This window comes from Drosophila arizonae, chromosome 3 (genome assembly GCF_054131065.1).
Source record: "Drosophila arizonae isolate 15081-1271.41 chromosome 3, UAZ_ARI_1.0, whole genome shotgun sequence".
NCBI lineage: Eukaryota > Metazoa > Arthropoda > Insecta > Diptera > Drosophilidae > Drosophila > Drosophila arizonae.
The window spans coordinates 20,754,846-20,778,668 of record NC_142923.1 but is presented as its reverse complement, the minus strand read 5'-3'; the positions used below and the strand labels follow the sequence as shown (position 1 = coordinate 20,778,668).

The window sequence follows — 23,823 nt, the reverse complement described above, 5'->3', positions numbered from 1 at the left end:
TTATTTAATTTATGTTTTCAAATATATTCTAATATTTTTTGTAAATAATTATATCATTTACTTTTATATTTATTTTAAATTATTTTCTTATATTTTCAATTATTTAAAAAATTATAAAATTTGATATTTATTTATTTATTTATTTTTTTTATAAAAGTGAATATTAAATTTAAAGATTTTAAAATTTATATTTTTTATAATTATTTTTTCCCCTTTTTTGTATAGAAACGTCAATATAATATTTCCCATTCTCCACTCTCAGCCTCAATCTCTAAATTTTAAAATTAACCGCCCAATAAACCAAAATACACAAAACATTTAAAATGCACAAAGAAAATATTGCGATGCACGTGGAGGACAAAAACGACAGACCCCAGAGATGAGGCCGTGAGCTAAACTTGTTGCCGACGTTTATATTTATATTTTTGCTATTATTCTTTTTTATTATATTATCATTTTATTATATTAACATATATGTATTTTGCTTATTACATATCTAATACATACATATAAATATAAAGCTTGCTGTTTTTTAAGAAGTTTATATAGAGTTTTTGAAAATTATTATTTTAGTCGATATTTTTTATAATCAATAAATATGAATTTCTATTAGGAAAAAACAAAAAAAATAAATAAATACTAAATTTTAAAATTGAATCGATTTTTAGAATATTTTAATTTTTTCATGTCGTATATAAGACAGTTTAGATTATTTGAAACACGCTGTCATCTCTAATTGCAGCTCTTATGCATAGCTTTTTTCTTCTTCTTGTCAATTGCGTTTCTCGTAATATCCACCGAGAGTTTACCTACGTTGTAATATCAACATCAACACTTATGCATTTATTTATTAAGCACCCCAGGCATATTAATGCACACAGTCAGCCTGTCAACCAACCAACCACCCACACACTCACACACACTCAAACCCACACTGGCATACACTTGCTACAGCTGATTACATTCGTCTCTTATCAATTATTCAGAGAATATATATAGGAGACGGATTTTTGACGAGCTCCGAGGTAACCGCAGTGTGTAAACATATTTGCACTTGGCGCACGTCAAATTGGGCGTGATTTTCAAGTGGTCGAGCGCACGTATAGCCACATACTTTTGATTATGTTTGTCTATTTTCTGTGTGGGTGTGGGTGTGGCTGTGGGTGTGTGTGTGTGTGCTGAGTATGTGTTTGTTGTGTCTCATGCATTTTTGAGCCCATTTTGAGCTGAGACCCACCTCTTCCACTGTGGCACTGTTTGCGCACGGTCAAGGCAATTAGGATTCTTTTTTCCCAGCCGCAGGCCAGGCAAATATTCAATAAGTAAGCGTCTTAGCGACCCACTCAACATACATACACACACACAGAGAGAGAGACGGAGAGAGAGAGAGAGAAAGAGAGAGAGAGAGAGAGAGCCCCACACAGACTGCCCCAACTACCTTCAGCTACAGTACATCGAGCGGTACCCGTTGCTGTTGTGGGTTCTGTTCTGTAGTTGCCTGACATTTAATTTTCGATTTTAATTGGATACTAACAGCAGGATGCTCGCCAGCAACGTCCTGCTCTGCCACTGATGGACTACGTCTACAACTGGACGGCGTACCTAAAGAATACAAAAAAGGCAACAACAAAAAAAAAGAATAGAAAAGAAAAAGGGAAAAAGAAACTAGTATAGCAGCGAAAAAATATAGCTGATCGACTACGAAACATCTCGCAGTTGGGGTTAAATATGTGTTAAAAATTATTTAAGATGTGCTTTACATAAATGACAAAAAAAAAAACCAGTTTGATCGCAGATATAAGAAATCTAAGAAAATTAAGAACAAAATATATATTACATTTGAGAAATGCTTACAAGAATTTCCTTTTTTTTTTAATAAACAGGAGCTTAATTTTTTTTATTATTATTTTTTTTTTTCCGAGCAAAAAGAAAAACATATTTTTTTATATGAGCAATAAAATCACTTTTTTACATTTATTTTTAAATCTAATAATAATTTCTTATCCTTAAATCTAAAATATTTAGCAATTTTGTTTAATATAGTAAAAAAAATTATTAATTTAATTTCAAAAATTTTGTATTTCAAAATTTCGTTAGAATATATATGTATATGAAAATTAATTAAAATTAATTATATTATTTGCAGACAATATATAAAATAGACAAAAACCCGGTTTTATCCTAGAGAATAAATACATATATAGAAAAACTACTTTTATTTACTATAATATTTATATACTATACTATTTATTTGCTAAATGTAATTAAAGTAAATCTTCTCTTTAAGAAAATTCAAATGAAGTTTTCAGGCTTCATAGCCCTATGAAACATTCAATTAATGATTGATTAAATATATGTATAAATTTATTTAGATCATTTCGCAAATGCTCCGAAATGACTTTAAAAATATCTGGATTTAATATACCCCTCTTTGAAGAATTGCCTATGCTGGGTATTAAAAGGAAGTAAAAATAGTAAATTAAAAGGTACACAACATGGCAGCCAGCCAGACACAGTAGGAGCCTGGCAGGCTGCTCCAAAATGAAGTTGGCTAACATAATTGAAAAAGCGCTTTTCTATTAAGAACATTGCCAGCTGGGCGAAAGGGGCGGCGCAAGCAGAGTCGAAAGAGGGGGAGGCGAACAACTTGAAGCACTGATTGGCAGCGGCGCCTATTGACTGACTTAACACGCCATTGAGTTGAGTTGAGCAGAATCTGGTGCTGCCGTTGCCGTTGTTGCTGTTGCTGCTGTTGCTGCCGACTACCAAGGACTACTACTGGGGCAGGACGAGTGGTAGAACCTCGCAAATTGGCGCGGACGCATGCAAAAAGCCAAGGCTGGGCTTTGCAGAAGAGGTGTGCGTGGGGGGAGGGGGCTGCGGCAGCTGTGTGCGTGGGACAAAAAGCGCAAACGTCGACGTCGCGTCCCTGGGCAAGGATTTAAAGCAGCCAATTAATAGCAGGCGAGACGAGAGTGAGAGAGAGATGAGGTGAGGTGAGGCTAGGCGAGGCGAGACCAGAGGCAGGAGCCGAGTGCCAAGAGAGCTCGACGCTGCCTAATTAAAACGATGCTAAGGCAAAAGAGTTTTCCAATCAATCAGACGCCATGGCGTACAGCTTGTGGGAAAATACGAGAAAATTAGGCAATTGGCGAATGAAAATGTTAAATGAAAATTCTCGATTCCCGTTAGACAGGCAACAGCAATAGCAGCAAAGAGAGAGAGAGAGAGGGAGACAAAATATTGCATAATTATCGCTGATAATTGTGTAGGCCCCCCGCCTCCGTTGGCATGGCATGGCTTTCGCCTCGAGGGGTTGCTGCGACGGCTTCCCTCGAGAGATTGACAACTTGATGTGGTTGCTGTTGTTGTTGTCGTTAGCTGTCTTAAAGCCAGCTTGACATGTCTGTCGAGCTGGTCTTTAAAAATCAAAAACAAAAATGAAATATGAAATGAAAAAAGAAGGAATATTGTAAAGTCAGTAAGGCACTCACACACACACACACACACACACAGCGTACATTTTCGGTGAAAGGCATGATTGACAGTCGTTGGCAGGACTCAGCACGATGGCAACGGAATTATAGCTTAATTGACATATGCTGAGCACTCTCGTAGGGAATAGCTCTTCTGAGAGCTGCTCCTCGCCATTCCCGCCCCACTGCAACCGGCTAACCCTAACCATTGCCGTTTCTTACCCAAGCCAAAAATACTTTTCACCCTTTCACAAGTATGGACAATATTTGTATGTCTATGCAGCATACGGGATAATATTTCCTTAAGTAGACACCAACTGACAGCGCAATTAAGGCGAAGTAATTATTTTAAGTAGGGTTACATTTCTCAATAACCAGCCCTGGTTACTCGACGGACCTCCAAGTGCCTTCGTTACATCAAGGGTTTCAAGGAGTACGCATTAGAAGTGCTTATTACTTTTTACTTTTTGTTATATGTATTTCGAAAATTTAAAAATGATATAAGCTGCTTTCATATTTTTTAGTATATGTACATAATTTTTATTTAAATTTTGTTTTAGTTATTCTTATATTTCTTATTACTTTATATTATACTATAAATTTTTTAATGAATTTTTGTGTATTTTTTCTTACTCTCTCTACTATTTTTACTAATTTATTTTTTACTTTTAAATATATATTTTTATGTATATATATTTTTATAATAAACTTTTTATTATTTTATAGATATTTGATTTATTTAATTATAATTATATTGATTTAATTTTATTATCACTGGAACTTAATTTGATAAGATTCTTTATTGTAAAATATTAGCTATAAGCAAATTTAAAATGTGTATAATTTATAAAAATTATCTATAAAAAGGTTTTAAACTTAAAAGGTTTTAAACTTATGGAAAAATTTAATTTAAATTTCTCAATTAATTTTGCATTTATTCACTTAAAACTCACTTAATAGATAAGCTCCAAAATTATCCGCATCTCCATCCGCTCGATAAATCCACAGAAAATATATACGAAGCTATTAAATCATAAACAATTAGCTGTATATTACTTCCCCTTAATCATGCGCCATTTGCAATTAATTTAAACGCAATTTGCGGACCCCAAGCTGAGGCGGATGAACAGACTCAAGTGCTGTAGCCCAAGGAACATTTGCGCATCCGCTGTCCAAAAGACGTGTATCTTACAGAGAGTACTAAAAATTAGGCAAAAGCCTGGCCTCAAGACCATTACGCACACGCACACACACACACATACAGTCCGCAAATCTTTTGCACAAACATAATTTTGAAACAGACACACGACTTGCCTCCCCAGCCCCAGTCCAGCTCTCGCTCTGCTCTACGTGGGCACATCTTGGAAATCTCGAGAGCAAATTGCTGGCAATCCGCGCAAATGGCTTAGAACAACGGGTGGCATTAGCAAGACAGGGATAGGGAGAGGGAAGGAAACAGAGAGAGAGAGATACAAAGAGCGTCAGTGGGTGGGTAGAGGCGGTAGAGGCAGCTACTTATTTGCCCGGCCGCATATAATTTTTGCGCGCAGCGAAAACTTTTGCACGGCCCCAGCGAACCCACCCAGGCGCACATGCAGGATACTCAGGGACACCCTTACCCAATGGCGTGCCAGGCATAAATCATCTGAAGAAACAGGCAGAAAACTTGCGACCAAAGTTTCGCCGCCCACCGAAAAAAAATCACACACACACAGATATACATATATACATATATATATATATATAAAGAGCCAACGGCGGATCTGCGAAATTTGTCTTGGCGTTTGGATTTATGTTTTTGCGACGCTTCTCGAAACAAACACACGCACAAAGAGGAAGAGAGAGCGAGCAAGGAAGAAGGTAAATTCAGGAAATGCTGTCTTCACAAAACAAAGCCCCAAGTACGAAAGAAAGAAGAGGAGAAAAAAAATGATACCAAAAGAAACCAAATGCGAGAAATGGAGAATACAAGCCTACACAACTTGGCGGCCATGATTTATGGCAAAGGTAGCAAAAGTTGGTAGCGCGCGAGCGGCGGGTAGAGGCGTCTGTTCAAACTTTAAAAAGTTTGCTCCTTGCTGGTTTTACAGGATTTGCATTCGAGCACGCCAACTGTGAGACGGAGAAACAGAGAAAGCGTAAGCAGAACGAGTCCTTCCTGCGTGAGCGCTATGGGAGGGCCCTTTTAGATAAGAGATATGGAACCTATATATAAATACATATATCTATATATACAGATATGTTTACTGGCAAAAGTACGAATTTTGTTCGAGTGTGTTTGGGCGCTTGTTTCCTGTTTGGTTTAGCCGAATTTGTCATATTTTGTCGTTGTTGGCTTTTTGGCTAAGGCCAAGTGCCGCATTTTGTTTGCCAACGATACCTTTAAATTTGTCGTACCACAATTCCGTTTTGGGGAGTTGGAGTGCTAAGGGAGTCGGTCAACAGGATAAGGTAGGGAGAGCTCTTGATAGCAGATAAGAAATGAAGAAAATCACATGAAATTACTTGCCTAAAGAAATTGAGAGAGATTTAGGTTAAGATTATATCTAATTGTATTTTTTTATTATATATCAAAATTATGTACATATTTATCATTTTAGAAAATACCTGAGAAAAAGAAATAGAAATAGCAGAGAAAAAAATAGTAATAGACAGAGATCTAGTATGAGAGAGAGCACAGATTTAGTTTGAGACAAATTAGGCGGAAAGAGAGAAAAAGAGAGTGAGAGAGAGATAGAGAAAGAGCGTGAGAGAGAGAGAGATTCAACCAGAAAGGGGCTTAGACTGAGAGATGTAAGAGAAAGGTAAGACAGGAAAGGGTAAGGAAAGGGAGAGATGGAGAGTGCTAATAAAATAGAGAAAGAAGGAGGTGGAGAGAGAGAGGCTGGGAGCGAGTAAGAAGGAAGGAAAAATAAAGACAACAAATTAGATACATAGAAGAGAGAGAATCAGAAAGAAGCAGAAAAAGTAGGAGATACAAAGGAAACTCTAATATTTGCATGAAAATTGTATGTAAATTAATTTATTGTATATATGTATTGTATTAATAAATTGTATATGGTATATTATATAATGAAGAATTTCAGATGAGGAAAGTCTATTTGTATCAAAATTGAATGTAATATATATTGTATATTATCCTTAATGATTATGACCATGATAATTATCAAAGTTCGTTTTACTAAAGGTGATTTAATGAGAATTGAGAACAAAACCTAAACTCATTAAACTAATCTATTTATCATACAGTGCACATCCCAAGTAATATATTAATTAATTAATACAAAATTCCTTATTGAGAAACCAATTATAAGATATTTAAATGGGAGGCTATGCAGCCAACACAATGCCAAACGCAAATTCAATCAAATTTAATCTTATTATGTGGAAGTGCCAACAATGATGGCGACTCATCACACTGCACAGGGCAGCCAGTACTTGTAATTTTTAATTCAAAAATATAACAAAAAATACTAAACAATAACAGTGGGAGATACAAGCAGCGAATGTCCACAAAAAAAAAATGATTTTGGGGTACGTGAAGATAAAGAAACTGTCTTGAAAGCTATTGAAACATAGAATAGCAATTGACAAAAAAAATTCAAAGCTGTAACATGGCCAAAACGCTGAAGCGCGAAGCAGAAGTTCATCAGCGAAATAACCGAAAAAAAAAACAACAGCAGCAGAAACATGGCCAAAAGCATGAAATCCAAGCAGGGCGACAAAAATTTTGTGAAGCAAAAAAGTGGGCAAAGAAAACGGTAGCAGAATGTGGGGGGATTTGTGGCTATGTGTGTGTGTGTGTGTGTGTGCGTGTTTGGGGGGTTTATCGAAGTGCGCGCATGGCCAACGTGGACCTGGACGAATGTCGTGAGCGTCCGCCATTTTGTTTACAGACTGCGACATTCGCCCGCATACGCACACAGACACACATACACACACACCCAAACACACATACACACTCATAAAATATGCGGAAGTTCAAAGTATGATGCGGAAGTCTGTATGACTGCGATTGCTAATGGATGTCGGCGTGCGGAATGACGACGACGTCGACGTCGACGCTGACGCTGACGATGAGCTTAAAGGGCAAAAGGGGAACTTGGCATCAGCTCGCAGCTCGGCCAGCTTGTACGGTCGAATGCATTTCAAATTTCGAGTGCCGATGTATTCCACGTCATCATGCCAAGACCTGTACGAAAAACGCAAAAAAAAAAGAAGCAAAACCAAGACCAGAGTGTGAGGGAGAGCGAGTGGAATCGGTGCTTTTAAACCACGCGCTGTAAGTTTTCGGCATCGAGTCCAACGGTGTACGAAGTTAGATAAACGGATTAAGTGGCAACAATGTCACACCAGCTGGCCGAGAGTTGCGGACCTCCTCATGGCCAACATGGGCGAGCCAACAGATTCGTTGGCCATACTGGCAAATGGTGGCGCCCTTTTCATCCGATTTTTTGGCCAACAACTCGCCACAGCAACAGCAATAACAACAACAACAAGGGCAGCAAACAGGAGCAGCCAACTGGCCATAAACAACAAATCGATATGCCATTAAAGGCGCCCCAATATTAATGATGCTCCTACAGCTAAGGAGCCCCTACACAACACAATGCCACATCCAACTGTAATAGATGACGAATAATAACAATGAAATTAATCTAAATACCTGAGCAACACAATTTATCAGCAAATGCAATGCGTTAAATTACACTGTACCCGTTCAGATTGTTATTAAAAGAATAAAATTAAAGTAGAATTAATAAAAGTAATAGATAAATTTGTATAGCATTAAAAATAATAAGACGAATAATAAGTATGTTTAAATAAATTATATATCAGCAAAACAATTTCATTTAATTAAAAATATTTATTTGAAATTTGTTGATTTATGAGAAAACCAATAGCTCTGTGCATTTTAAAGAAACAGTAGAAACCTATAATATAAAAGTATTTATTTTTAGTCTAAATAATTATTTAATATGTACTAATAACGAATATTAAATATGAACAATTTTAAAAATATTTATATCATTTTATATAATATATTACTAACAATAATAATAAATTTTCTTAGCACAATTATTATTTTAATAATATTCTTAAAAATAATAATAATAATAATATAATAATAATTAAAAATTTTATTGTTTCTTAAAGTCTTTTGTAGCATATAATAAATATAAATAAAATAAATATAAATATAAAAAATTGCATTTTAATTTATATTATTATAATTATTATTATAAATTGTTTTCCATTATATGCAAAAATCTTTATCCTTATATATTAACTAACTCTTCTATATTTTTCCTTTAGCATAACTTAAATTGTTTGCACCTAATACTCAGTTTGCTCCACTGTGCCATATAATCTGGCCATCTAATGAAACGATACGTTTAGCGTGGGTGAGAGAATTCGGCTCAACTCGCTGTGCTCGACATTGGGGTTTCACGTTTGGTGGACTCAATTGCTGAGCTTCTGTTGGGTAAGCCTCTGCATGGATAAATGCGAGAATGCGAGAATTGTACCTGCTCTTTAAAGCGTCACAGTTTGAGGACGAGCAAGCGTTCGTCCGTACTTGGCATTAATGCTGCCGCTGTTCCTGCTGCTGCTGCTGCTCCTGCTGCTGCTGTGGCTGATGCTGCTGTTGTTGTTGCTGTCCTTCTAGGTTTAATCAAACACACTTCCGTTGCAAACGGCTTGAACCGCTTCAATCAAACAACAACCACAAATATTTCAAGTGCGGCCCGGTTGGATGACTGACTGGCTGGCTAGGCTGGGCTGCGTTGGGCTGGCAAGTGCAGAAGTAGCAGCAGGAGCAGCCAGAAAAGAAGAGCTAAACGGAGAGGGGACGACGGCGGCAGCCAAAGACAAAACTCCTCAACAAGAAAATATCTCGACGTTGATGATGAACCCTTCGCCAGCCACTCGAGTGCACACGGCCAGCAAGACAGAGAGGCAAATAGAACTGACAATGCGAGAGAGAGGGAGCCACAGGGTGGGTAGGAGGCAGTGTCTATCTCTCTCTGTCTCTGTCTCTCTCGATGATGCTTGAGGCACCGAGGCGTACAGTTCGGCTCATTGTTTTTCAACGACTAAAAATGTGGGTGAACCAAAAAAAAAAAAAAAATAATAATAATAAAAAAAAAAAAATTACAGACAAAATTGAAAACAAGCCGAAATGCCGATTGCCACTAGAGCCTCTGGTTAGAATTCAGTCAGCCTTTTGGCAGCCACTCGAGCAGCACGTGAAAATATTTCATAAATTACGCGCCTAATTAAAAGGCGGCAACCCCAACAGAAATAATAAAATAATATAAAAAACAAACTCATTGAACTCAGCCAACTCGAGTGTCTGACCAGACCGAAGGGAGCGGCCAGCTCCCTGTCAGTTCCCTGTCAGCTCTCTCCCTTCCACTCAGTGCTAGGCAGACATTGCTCTCCTACTTTATTGCTACACTTATTAGCACACACACACATACACGCACGCACACTCACATCCCTTTCTCCCACTCGATTTGCAACCCTTTGGTCACCGCTTGCGCCACTCAATTATTGGAGCCTTTTGGCCAGCTCGCTGATTTATTGCTGCATCGACTGCCGTCGCCGTTGGCCAGTTCTTTTGGCTGGGGTTCGGGTCTAGACGAGTTATTGGCATGCTCTTCCCCATTGCCCTTCATTTTTTCCGCTTACTGGCTGTAATGGGCTGGCTGGGCTGTTCATTTGCATTCGACTGGCTCTCGGTGGTTGACCAAGGCAGTAGAAAAACCAAAAAAAACAAACTGCGGCGAGGCGAGCGCAAATTTCAAGTGTAATTTCCTTTATGGCGAGCATTATATCGATGCCCCCTGTCGATAAAGATAAAGGCTGCAAAAACAGCAGCAATAATGGCAATGCCATAAGCCTTAAGAATCTAACAAAATTAAATATATTTAATATGATAATATTTAATATATTTAAATAACATGTAATATTTGAATAATTTCTATAATAATTAAAATATTTATTAAATATCTAAAAATAATTTCTAACTATTTACAATATATACAATATTTAATACAATATTTAATAAAACAAATTTTTGATATCGCAAAATTATTATTATTATTGGTATATTTAATAATATTTATCGCAATACTTTTAGAAAATAAAATAAACGAAAAATTAAGCTGTTATGTCAACATTGCAAAAAATTAATAAATTAAAAAAATAATAATAATAAAAATGTATTAAAAACAAAAACTGAAATCGTTAATTTTTATTAAATATTAATATTTATTAGTATTATTTATCAATATTTGAATTAAATATAAAGTAATTCAGTATTTCAACAATTTTAAGTTAAGGACAAATATATATTTATTATTTATCAATACATATTTTGAAATAAATATAAGTGAATGAATAATATAAATATAGTAAGTTTACTGAATAAAAATATTTACAAAAGCTATTCATTTAAAAATATTATAAAATATTAAAATATATGTAATAATCAACTGAAAAAATTCTTATTAATAGATGAATTTATTCATCAGTAATCACGTAATATCTCCAAAACAAAATTCCATTACCCGCAACAAGTTCTCTAGGAAAAATCTCTATAATAAACTACCTGCCATAATACACAATCAACAAGCTCTCCATAAGGGTAGGGATAAGTAAGAAAAAATATGTATATACTACAAGTTAATTTCTTACAAAAATAAGCAAATGCGGGCGTAATTGAATTTGCTGGCCCTGCCTAGGCAGTGCCAATGCCAATGCCTTGGCACAGTCCAAATGCCCAGGACCAAAATACCACTTTATATAATACTGTTGACATATGTTAATCAGGCGCACGCACACGCGCCGCAAGCAGAAGCTGGGGAGATGATGATGGCTGGGCAAAAGGATCAGCTGCAAAACGTGTGGGCGATGAGGATAATGTTGGGAAATGATGAGGTTGAGCTTGGCGGTCGTCTGGGCCAGAGGAGGTGGGCGGATGGGTGGTTGATGCCAAGGGGGTGTTAGGTGGAGGGGCGGGTCAAAGGAATTAATTCGAATTCAATCCGCAAGGCTGTTGGCAGTGCGACAATGTAAAAAGCCTATTTGAGGGCAACATACACACGCACACACACACTCACACACAGACAACCACGGAAACAATCTGATTGGAATAAAAGCTGAGTCAAAGTGGGCGGCGGGCCGAATGGCGGAGACTTTGAAACAAGGGTTGCCCGACAGTTGGCAGATAATTTAATTTCGGATTCGCATGAACGATGAGATAGCGCATCGTACAGCCCAGTCGCATTCGGGGTGGTAATTCGCCCCCCACTCACTCACACACAGACAACTCCCACTGACAACGAGCATATTGATGCAATCAACTAATCTTCGCGCTTACCCGCTCCTTCCAGTCCCCCTTTGCGACCCTCCTCTGCACGCTTGTTATTGACTTGGTTGATTAAACAGTTTTCAATTGCAGCACATCGCTTTCTTGCATCGATCTCAGTGCGATCTGCAGCTGATGTGTTTACTCAAGCAACGACAGAGAATGTAGAAAAATAACAAAAAAAACTGAGATTCGAGCACAAGTATAAATACTCTTTAATACATAGTAAGCATATGCGGTACTTAGATTTTTAATATAACTGAGTGATTTATTATTTTATATTAAAAGTTGTTTACAACTTTTCTTTACATACAATACATTTGGGACATAACTATGCAAAGCTCAGTGAGAGTATAAAATGGTAAGCAAGACAAGTGCTAAGAAAGTATAGCTTTTAAATACTCACTTCCATTCGTTCCACTTCGCTCTCCGCCTCTCACATTGTTGCGCTCTGGTTGTGGATCGCATTCAAAATGCGCAATAATAATAACATAAAACAAGTAAGAAGGCTCCAGTCGAGACTGCTCGACTAGGAGATACCCTGAACCCTCCAAACTGATATTCTAATCATTCTGGACTTCTTTTATGCACACATACATACACATGCACGTATAAGCACGCGCTTTGCAAACTGCGCAGCTAGCAGCGGCTGCGCTTGGGCTGCACTGCAGTGTGGGCAATATAACGAGAATTTATTTGTTGAATAATTTCTTTTGTAGACATACGATCTTAATGAAACTTTTAGAGCGTAATCATATGGCTTAAATGTGTGTACATTTCAAAGCACAAGTCTCTAGTACTTGAAATGCGTTTTTTACAAATTGGGGGCGAAGGGGGCGTGGTATCCAAAATCTGTAAATTACAAAATCTTTGTATCCATTAACTTTATATACAACGCAAATTTGAAGTCTCCAGGTCTAAAAGTGTTCAAAATAAGCTGAAAAAACATTGTCGATTTTTCGATTATTCTCGATAAAAAAGTTATCGGATGAGTTATCGAAAAAATAAAGCAAACTTGTACTGCCTATGGTATACACGAGTATGCTTGCCAAATTTCAGCTCTCTAGCTCTTATATCTTCTGAGATCCTTTTGCTCATACGGACGGACGGACGGACGGACGGACGGACGGACGGACGGACGGACGGACGGACGGACGGACGGACGGACGGACGGACGGACGGACGGACGGACGGACGGACGGACGGACGGACAGACGGACAGGGCTATATCGACTCAGGGCTATATCGACTCAGCTCGTCGTCCTGATCAAGAATATATATACTTTATGGGGTCTGCGATGATTCCTTCTGCCTGTTACATACTTTTCACAAAACCATTATACCCTGATTTCCCATTTTCAATGGGTTCAGGGTATAAAAAACACATATTTTACCAATTGGTTTAACAATTGTTAGATACACAAAATAATAAAATACTTAATGAAACAAAATGTTAGCTCTTTCAACATAAGAATCAATTTAAACTGGACTTTTCTATAAAATTACACAAACACACTCGCAACACAAAACTAGACTGATCAAACTCGCGAACGCACACAAACTAAACTGCATAATTACGCTCACTCCCACGCTAAGCGAGCCTTTCGACAAATACAAGAGGAACCAAAATGTAATGCTCTCCATTACATATGTAATGCTCTCACACCAGCCACAAGGCGCTTAGAGTACACAGAAAAGTAGCGGGATCAAAAGCATATGAGCGTGATGTGCCCATGAAAAGCTTTCATCTCGAATGTTCGCTCTCAGTTGTCGCCATTGGCTAGTATGTGTCAACTGTAAAATGTGGATACAAAGATTAACTCATTCGCTCTTAACATCCACAATATCCACTTTCTCCACTTTACACTCTCAACATTGGAAGATTCCCTCAATTTCGTTAAGAGCGAATTGTTTTACAAAATAGAAATACCTTCTGTTAGCGTATATAGTGTAGCAAGAAAATAGAAGCTTTCAAACAGTTTGATAAGTAGTTGGCCCATTGCTCGGCTTCAAATGCCATTTGGTCATTTGCCAAAAACTTTTTCCCACTTTACGTTTTACTCTGTGTTTTCTTCGCGTAATTTGTCTAACAGTTCTTGCCGGCTTTTTGCAATTAAACGCAATTGCGTTGCCTTTGCTCTGTCCATATAGAGATGGACCCGACTGCGAATGAGAATTGTGTATGCCCTTCCGCCGCCCCAGCTCCCATTAGAGAGAAGACGAGGCGACGCGTTGCGTCGCCAGTTGTCTGCCGTCTGTGTTCATTGCCCTCGATCCTGGGCGAGCTTTTAAAACTGTTTCCTGTGCGCTAAATGGCGTTTTTGTGTTCGCGTTTTCTTCGTCGCCAGCGATGACGCCGTTTGGGTCAGCTTGAATATACCCTGTACTACAGGCAATTATGATCGGGTATATTCAAAAATTGATTGCATTAATTAAAATATATATATATTAAATGATAAATATATAAAATATTTTAATTTAATTTTAGCTTAATTTAATTTAATAATTTGTTTTATAGGTATACATAAATAGGATGTCGTGTTTCTAAGGTAAAGCATATATTCTTCTCAATAAATAATAATACTGCAATATTAAGAAAAAAAAAAATATTTTTTTTAATGAGTAACATTTTTATAACAGGGTATTCTCATGTCGGTAATCACTTATGAAACCAAAGTTACTTTGTGCGCATCTAGGACGCGGTGTTCTACAGCCTCCTCACGCCCACGCTGACTATATTTTATTGCTATATATCTAGGAAAATGGCGACATTAAATGAGCAAAACTTTTTATATAATTTATTTTGCTCTTCTTTTTCACTATTCTGCATTATAATGCACTGAAAAAAATTAGGCTGCTGAAATAGCAACAATAATAATATAGAGCAATATATGATAGTTTATTAAACTGCAAAAAAAAAAAAAAAAAAAAAGAAATAACTAAATGACTTTAAAGGAATGTTATCAATAGGAATCAAGCTACATTTAACTCTGAAATCAGAGAATATGTTTAAAAAATATGGCATATAGCCAGTGTATTTAAATTTTAATTGAATAATAATGTAAATAAATAATAATATGAAAATATTTTTGCTTATTATTTATTCAAATTAAATTTATATAAATTATTGAAAGCTAACAAAATTTTTATCATTTAGTTTTTTTTATGAAACATCCATCTATCTATATGTCTATCAATCATGTTATGTACCTGTTTGCCTATGTATTCCTAATTTCCTTTTATATATAAGTATTACATACATTTATCTACGTAGAAATACATCTAAGAATCTATTTATCTATGAAAGTACCTATCTATCTAGATATATCTCTACATGCATTCAACTATTTATACATATAATATATTCATTTTCCGGTCTCTGAACTCTTTCTTCTTCTATTGCATTCCTTAATACTACATATCCAAATTTTCATATTTCTCTTCCAATTTTAATTTTTTTGCAATTTACATAACTTTTCATTTTTTTTGCCAGTGTATTTCTTGATAACTTGGCATTGCATTGCATTTCTTAAACAATTAAAAACTTTTCGCGACTACCTACAAAGTTGCCAATTTGGATAACCTCCAAACAGGCAGCTGGCAAATGAAAAGGCGACACTGCAAAATGGGTAAAAAACGACGAATGGCGACGACAATGATACACACACACACACACACACACACACTCTACACACATATACACTCACACACACCCGCAGTGAAAAACTTTGGCACAGAGCAGTCAAAACCAATTTGGAGAATTTAATTAAAATTGCAAAACTTTGGCAACTGATTAAATTTTCGAACAAGAACAACACAGAGGGGTTGGGAGCTGTGCGAAGGAAGTGAAACAGGTAAAAGCTTAAAACAAACGTCGCTCATCGCACCACCAGGCACCCCAGTCCCCGCTCAACCCCCACCCAGCGCCCACCAGTCAAACAAGTTTAAATTTTTAAACAAACCAAAAGGCAACGTTGAAAAATTTACATTCGCTTTCGTTTCGCAGCTAAAAAAAAAAAATAATAATAATAATAATAAAAATAAAACAAAAAAAATATTCAAATATACAAAAAATGGAAGTCGCAAAACCCTGGACGAGAATGGGATTTTAAGCCAGCAGCAGGACGAAGGCTGGCCGACCAACCGCTGATGCTTGCGGATGACGTTCTTGATGGCTGCCATCAGCAACATCATCAAGCTCATCATCATCATCATCATCATCTCCATCCCCATCCCCATCCCCATCCCCATCCCCATCCCCATCCCCATCCCCATCCCCATCCCCATCGTCATCATCATGCTGGACTGCTAAAGTTTCCCCAATTTAATTTCATCATACTCCCGCGTGTGCGTTGAACTAACGAATGGAACGAAACCGCCGCCCGAAACACAACGAACGAACGAACGTAACAACAACCAAAATGGGCGGCCTCCGAGGGGGGGTGTGGCTGCTTTGGTCCATGGAGGCCACGAAGGATATGGATGAGGACATGGACTCCATGGCTGGCTCGCTGGCTGGCTGGCTGGCACAGCAATCACGTAGACGCAGACGAGCGAGCAACCCAAACCTCTTTGGACTCAAAAAACACAGAGAAAAAAAAAAAAAAATGAAAAACCGAGAGAACTGTTCGACTCGAGGCTTTTGCCGTTGATAGGGAAAAGTGAGGGGAGGGAGCGGAGTGGGCCGGGAGTGGGATTGGTGGTGGTGCTCGCTTTGGGTAGTCGGAGCTGCTTTCGAAATAATGGCTGCCCAGCGCGTCGGCTCTGTTATTTTAATGAAAATTGGAAAGTGCCGGCAAATGCTGCAAATGTTGTTGCTGCCCCACGACGCCCCCTGCTCCTACTCCTGTCGCTCCCTCTGATACTCTTCCTGCTCTTGCCAAGCAAAACAAAATACCATCTTGACCATGGCTCATGCCAATCGCATTTATTTTAAGATTTTCTCCTGTATTTGAATTTTGGTTTTTGGCATTTTTTTAGGCTAAGCTTCGAGTTGTATTTGATTCAATTTTAGGCGGCTTTTGGCAGGTTTCAGTGAATATTTCTGATTACATTTCATTTATATAGAAAACTTAAAATTTTTGCCAATTCTTAATGAGTTTTACTTACTTTATTTTTCTAATCATTTATTGCTAATTTTGGTAATTCAGTATAATTTTCATTGTTTTATTTTTCATATTTAATATGCCTCTTATATTTTATGCGATTAAATAAATTTTAAATATTTTATTTTATTTTATCATATATATATAAATAATTTAATATTCATTATATTAATTTTATTATTTAATTTTAAATATATAAATTTAATATTTAAATTTATTATATTATTATTAAAAAATAATTATTTTGACTCCTAAAATTTTTAATTATTGTTAATACTTCTTAATTTGCTTTAAATATATATTATAAAATCTATTACATTTATTTAAAAATTAATAAGTAATTATTATTATTATTATTATATATTGTTAAATATATAAATATAATATTTAAATTTATTATTATTACTAAATAATAATTATTTCGACTCCTAAAATGTTTAATTATTGAATACTTCATAATTTGCTTTAAATATGTCATATAAAAACTATTATATTAATATATTTAGATTATATAAAATACATATTTAAATACATATCATACTTTTTACACTTTACAAACAATAATAATAAAAACATAATTTCATAATTTATATAATATTACTCAACTTGCAAGAAAACTTTAATATAGAAAACTCTTTCTGCTGTCGAAGCTACGCTTATTTTATTGTCAATAGCAGCTGAAAATCGTCTTCCCATAATTTCGCCTGTAACTGCTGTTGGTCTTGGCCTCACGCTAATTAGCGGCCATAAAACGCACATAAATCGGAGGCTGGCCAATAAATTATAAATTATGATTATGGCCAGCCGAGCGCTGAAATGGCAACAGTTGCCGAACCAACAAAAATTTCCAAGCCACTGCGCAGGCTCCAGACTTGAGGCGGATGCATAAAACAGTGCGATGACTTCCGCTATTAACTAATTTATATATATACGAACAAACACACACATATATACCTATGTGTATGTGTATGTCTGCTGTATCTCCATTTTAGCGCTACTTTAAAGCGTGTGGCAAGGGATCAGCCAGTCAGGCAGCCCAAGGTTGTGCCATCTATGCACAAAATGCCTTCCGCTGCGAGCCCAGAGACCCAAGTCGAGCCAAGTCGAGCCATGCCAAGCCGAGCCAAGCCGGGCCAAAGCTGCCTGTGAGTGGGCACTAATCCCTAGCACTCATGATGCCGTTGGCAAATACTTTGCACCGCCGACTGCGCGACGAATTGGAAGCAATCCGCTGTCTGTCTGCCAGCTGGGTTTTTTTTTTTCCTTCTTTTTGGTGGGGGCGCTGGCGTCGCACAAGTGGAGTGCATGGGCGTTGCTTGGGGTTGGTTAGGCAAAAAAATATATATGTATATATATGGCACACACAAAGTAGGAGGAAAACTTAAACAAAGTATCACTGGCAAAATGCAGCCAAGCGCAAATCAAGCCAACGCCATCTACGAGACCCAGCCACTCCTCTCAAGCACTCGACAGCAGCTCCACCAACTCCTCCAACTGCTGAGCCCATCGAGCTTACCGGGCGCGCCTAAGCGTAACTATCTAGTCTAGCTAGTCGCTCTAAAACAAGTCCCGAGTCAAGTGGTCCGACTGACTATTCTCTGCACTTGGCTGACATGACAAGCGCCAGGCCAGGCCAGGCCAGGCGAGGCTTAAGAATTTCAGGTTCAAAGCAGCTACTGCCGGAGACTCAACTAATTCGATTAGCTTTAGTGCAGTGCAAGAATTTAATTGTTGTTGATATTAACGAGAATTTCTAGTTTAAACTTGCATGCATTTTATCATCACGATCTGAAAGTTTAATAAATATACCATCCGTCGAGTGTCACATCATTCAGCTTCTGTCATGCAGTCTCATCGCATTTAGTTTCTGCCATAAATTCGCTAGAAGATCTAAATTAAGAGCATTTATATTTCTGTGAATCATATGATCATGTTTTCTATTTCGTAAGCAATGAGGATACATTTTTCTACAAGCTTCATAGTATTCAGTCTTAGACCTTGATGTACCTTACATCGAGTTCCGTAGCATTCAGCTTTTGTCATGCAGCTGCCTTCACTCTAGTTTTTGCCACATTCACTAGAAGAGTTGGCCCACAGTTTCAGTGTCATTCATGGGGCTATGCTTTTTTTCTGAACAGACAAGTTATGATCAATATTTCCACAAGTTTTATTAATGCACCCTCCATCGAGTGTCGTATCATTCAGCTTTTGTCATGCAGCTGCCTTTACCCAAGTTTTAAGCAAATATGATCAATATTCCCACATACTTCATAAATGTTGGTAAATAGTTATCTAAATCGATAAATAGTTATCGAGGAGTTATCGAAATATATTTGTTGATAAACTGATGGCATTGACATTGATGACCTTACACCGAGTCTTATAACAGTCAGCTTTTGTCATGCTGCTGCCCTAACTCTAGTTCATGTTTGGTTTTTGTCACATTCACTAGAAGAGTTGACCCCCAGTTTCTGAGGCATTCATAGGGCTATGCTTTTTTTCTGAACGGACAAATTATGATCAATATTTCCACAACTTTGTTAATGCACCTTCCATCGAGTGTCGTAGCATTCAGCTTCTGTCATGCAGCTGCCTTAACTCAAGTTTGAAGTTTTGTTTTTGGTACATTCACTAGACGAGTTGAGCACAGTTCCTTAATCATTCATAATGCTATGCCTTTTATTTAGCGATCAAATCCTGATCAATATTTCCACAAGTTTCATAGATGTACCATCCACCGAGTGTCATACCATTCAGCTTCTGTCATGCAGTCTCAGAGCACACTCAGAGCTTCTGCCATAAATTCGCTAGAAGATCTAAATTAAGAGCATTTATATTTCTATGAAGCATATGATATGTTTTCTATTTCGTGGCAATGAGGATACATTTTCCACAAGCTTCGTATATTCAGTCTTTGGAATTGATGTACCATACACCGAGTCTCGTAGCAGTCAGCTTTTGTCATGCAGCTGCCTTTACCCAAGTTTCAAGCAAATATGATCAATATTCCTACATGCTTCATAAATGTTGGTAAATAGTTATCTTAATCGATAAATAGTTATCGAGGAGTTATCGAAATTTATTTGTTGATAAACTGATGGCTTTGACATTGATGACCTTACACCGAGTCTTATAGCATTCAGCTTTTGTCATGCAGCTGCCCTAACTCAAGTTCAAGTTTTGTTTTTGTCACATTCACTAGCAGAGTTAACCCCCAGTTTCTGAGGCATACATAGGGCTATGTTTTTTTCTGAGCTGGAAACTTTTTATCAATATTTTCACAAGTTTTATTAATGCACCTACCATCGAGTGTCGTAGCATTCAGCTTTTGTCATGCAGCTGTCTTAACTCAAGTTTCAAGCAAATATTATCAATATTTCCACATGTTTCATAGATTTCGATAAATATTTATCGGAATCAATAAACAGTTATCGAACAGTCATCGAAATCGAGTACTACTTCGAAATTTATTGGTTTATCATATTTCCACAAGTTTCATAGATGTACGATGGTAGAATATCTATCACCTACATCGAGTCTTGTAGCATTCAGCTTTTTCATGCAGCTGCCCTAACTCAAGTTTCAAGTTTATTTCTTCTTTATACACATTTAACTTTCCTTCAAACGCCTCTCCACGTGTTTTTACCTTCTACTAAGTGCTGCCCCGACTTTTCTCCAAGTCACTTTCAGTAAATAAAAGCATGATTCCATGAAATTTCCATGATTTCAAACCCTAATAAAAACAATTACTGTTAAGTCGTCTACGAAAATTGAAGAATCTTTAGGAATGGTTCTCCCGTACCATCCAGCCTCTGCCATAAAGATTCAAACTCTATACCACTCCAATACCTCATTGAAAATTCCTTCCATCGCTGCCTTGAAAACAGCTTTACGGCTCATTGAATGGAAAAATGATGGACAACTAATCAATAGAAGCACCAGACGTACACTCCAATGCAATTTCTTACACTTACAGAATATATATATATACAATCAGGAATCAGGAATTGGCAGGTGTTTGCGTTTGTTTTACCAACAATTTTCGCATCAAGGCGCGCCAAGGAAAAACTCTGAGTTTCCACACGATGCCGCGCCTCTAAATGGGCAGGCAAATGTTTTACACTTTGTTTGCCGTTGTTATTTCAGCCAGTATTTTGGGCTTTGTTTGTGGGCGCAAATTCGTGCAAATGCGAAGCGTTTTTGTTGCATATTTCTGTTTATTTATATTTTATTTTATTTTTTCATATTTTTTCGGCTGTGTTTTGTATGCGGAGCAACTTTTCAGGCAGCATTTAGCAAAGTTTTTGGGCTTTACATGTGTAACGACGAGCATATGGCCAGGCAAAGTGAATGCAGTGAGAAGCTGTCTCTCTCTCTCTCTCAAGCTCTGTTCCCTCCATCAGCTAAGAGCAAATAAATATTTGGAGCACTCAGCAGCAAAACTCATACAATGACATTAAACTTTTTACACAAGCATCAGCTGAAGTGGATTTATATTTTTTTCTCCCCAAGTCAAACACTTTGCGGCTTTTAAAATGTTTGTTTGCTTAAAGTTGTGCGAGCAAAAAATATAGGAAAAAAATAATAATAATAAAAAACTCACACATATCATGACCAAGGGCAATGCCATTAAATTGGGCTGAGGAAAACCCATTAAGAAAATATCCACAAAAAAAAGTAGACATACAAAGGTAAAACCAAACTCAAGTGTTTGACAGCCAAGGAATCTTTATGAATGAACGATTACAGTGCCGATTCATTAGAAATTTTCTACAAAAAATGGCCAAAGAGGGATTCCGAATAAACAATAAAAAAATCGAACAAAATAGCAAACAAAGCATGAAAAACGAAATAGTCGTAATAATATCAAACAGAGTTTGACTTTTGGCCACAAAAGGGGCGAGAGAGGGACGGAGAGACAGCGAGTGAGAGTGACCTGCTACCTACAGTCGATTCCCCTGAAGTCCTAACAGGACACAAACAACAATAAGAATGACGAATGACGCAGTTTTTTTTTTTTCGTCTTTTTTCTTACTTCTTCTCAGTTGTCATTGACAGCATCCTGACACATTTTTGCACTCGTGTGTGCGAGTGTGAACTATCATAAATTATATGTTTCAGTAATGCCCAATCATTCAATTTGAGTTGTATCTGAAAAAAAAAAAAAAACAATAATAACATTTCAGCTGCAGGTGAAATGATTTTTGCATGATTTTACAAGAAAATTTCCAAAATCAAATTTCAAATTACAAATATTCATATCAATATTTTATTTTTCTATATTTCATGCAGGGTGGTTGCAACGTCACTGAGTCTGTCAATGCGTCAGTTTGTCCGTCTGTCAGTGCGTCAGTTTGTGGAACGGCAGCGCATAAGAACAAAAGGCATTTCCGGTGACGTTTAAATGCGTGGCATGTCAACGCGCTGGCAGCTCCTGCCAGACAGCAGCATCCTGGCAAGCGGCCCCCACACCCTTCTCACCCTCTCACCCTGTCTCATTCTTTGTTTTTCTGCAGAGCGAACGCAGCAGCATAGAAGACCCCAGCGGTGCAGCTAAAACAACTCCAAGCACACCCAATGAAGCTGAAAGAGCTTGATTTTAATTTATGCCTCAATTTTTTGTATTCATTAGCAAATATTTTGGTTATAGCTGAGTCGAAAATCAAAATAAATGAGAGCTTATTATTTTGTGAGTATTTTATTTATTTTACAAGTACAGAAATTTTATAAAAAGAAAATAAAATTATGCTATTGAAGTTTAAGTAAATAATAAATTGAAATATATTAAATTTTTTAGCAATAATAAAAGAGTTTATTTAAATCTTTCGAAAACTTACAAAAAAAAAAGAAAAAAAAAAACAAAACAAAACCAAAAAAAGAACAAAAAAAAAATAGTACTACAATTACAACTATACAACCATCTTGATAGAATATTTAAGTGTTAGTTATATATAATTTGACAATAATCAAATAAAAAATATAACTTTATGTAAAATATAACAATTTAAAAAATCTTAATAATAATTATACATTTTTCGGATGACAAGCTACAAATTTGGTGTTAAAATATAATATAATAATGATAATTAAATTAGTTCTTTGTTACGCATTTGGTAAATTATTGTATTTGATTTTAGAGATCATATAATGAGCTTTTAATAAATATGCTTTATATGTTCTCTTTAAGAATATATTTTACATACACAATTTTTAAAATAAAAAAAAAAAAAGATTGTAGCTTATATTTTTTTTTCTATTTATATATTTTTCTATTTATTTTATTAGAAAAAAAGTTTGATTTAAAATTTTATATATACAAATTCTTGTTTCAAAAAAAATATATATATATAAGTTGTATAAAAAATAAATAAAAAAAAGAAGAAACAATCATACATATTCTTATATTTAGAGGTAATTTAATTTTTTTAAATTAGGAAACTATTAATTAAGTCTTGAGCATCGACTTAAAAATTTTTATTAAATTAAATTAATTAATAATAATTTAATTAATTATTTAATTTCATTTAAAAGCAAGCAATTTTTATAGAATATAATTAATAAATTTATATAATAATAATATAATAAATAAAAATTTATTTGGCTTTGCCTGTAAATTCATTTGAGCTTAAATTTACCACTACATATATATTATTGCCCGAAATGATTATTTATTATGAAAACTTGTCACACACATCGCACGCTGCTTTGAGCAGCAAAACAAAGTTCAATTCAATTTAGATATACTACTATATAAATACATATATACACACGCGCTCTTCTTGAGCATCATTTGCGGTTGCGGGCACGCACTCACATCTGACCTCAGACGCGAAGACAGACGGACAGACGGACAGACGGACAGACAGAC

The 23,823-nt window shown here is 36.3% G+C and overlaps 1 long non-coding RNA gene across 3 annotated transcripts in view; it reads left to right on the top strand.

Moving 5' to 3' along the window:
• LOC149269857 (uncharacterized) overlaps positions 1-22,988 on the top strand; it is a 56,583-nt gene extending 33,595 nt beyond the window's left edge. For all 3 annotated transcript variants that reach the window (XR_016268934.1, XR_016268935.1, XR_016268936.1), the window contains exons 3-4: positions 22,248-22,410; positions 22,472-22,988. This is a non-coding gene — a long non-coding RNA (uncharacterized LOC149269857). The remainder of the gene's footprint in view (positions 1-22,247; positions 22,411-22,471) is intronic.
• Positions 22,989-23,823: the final 835 nt, after the last annotated feature.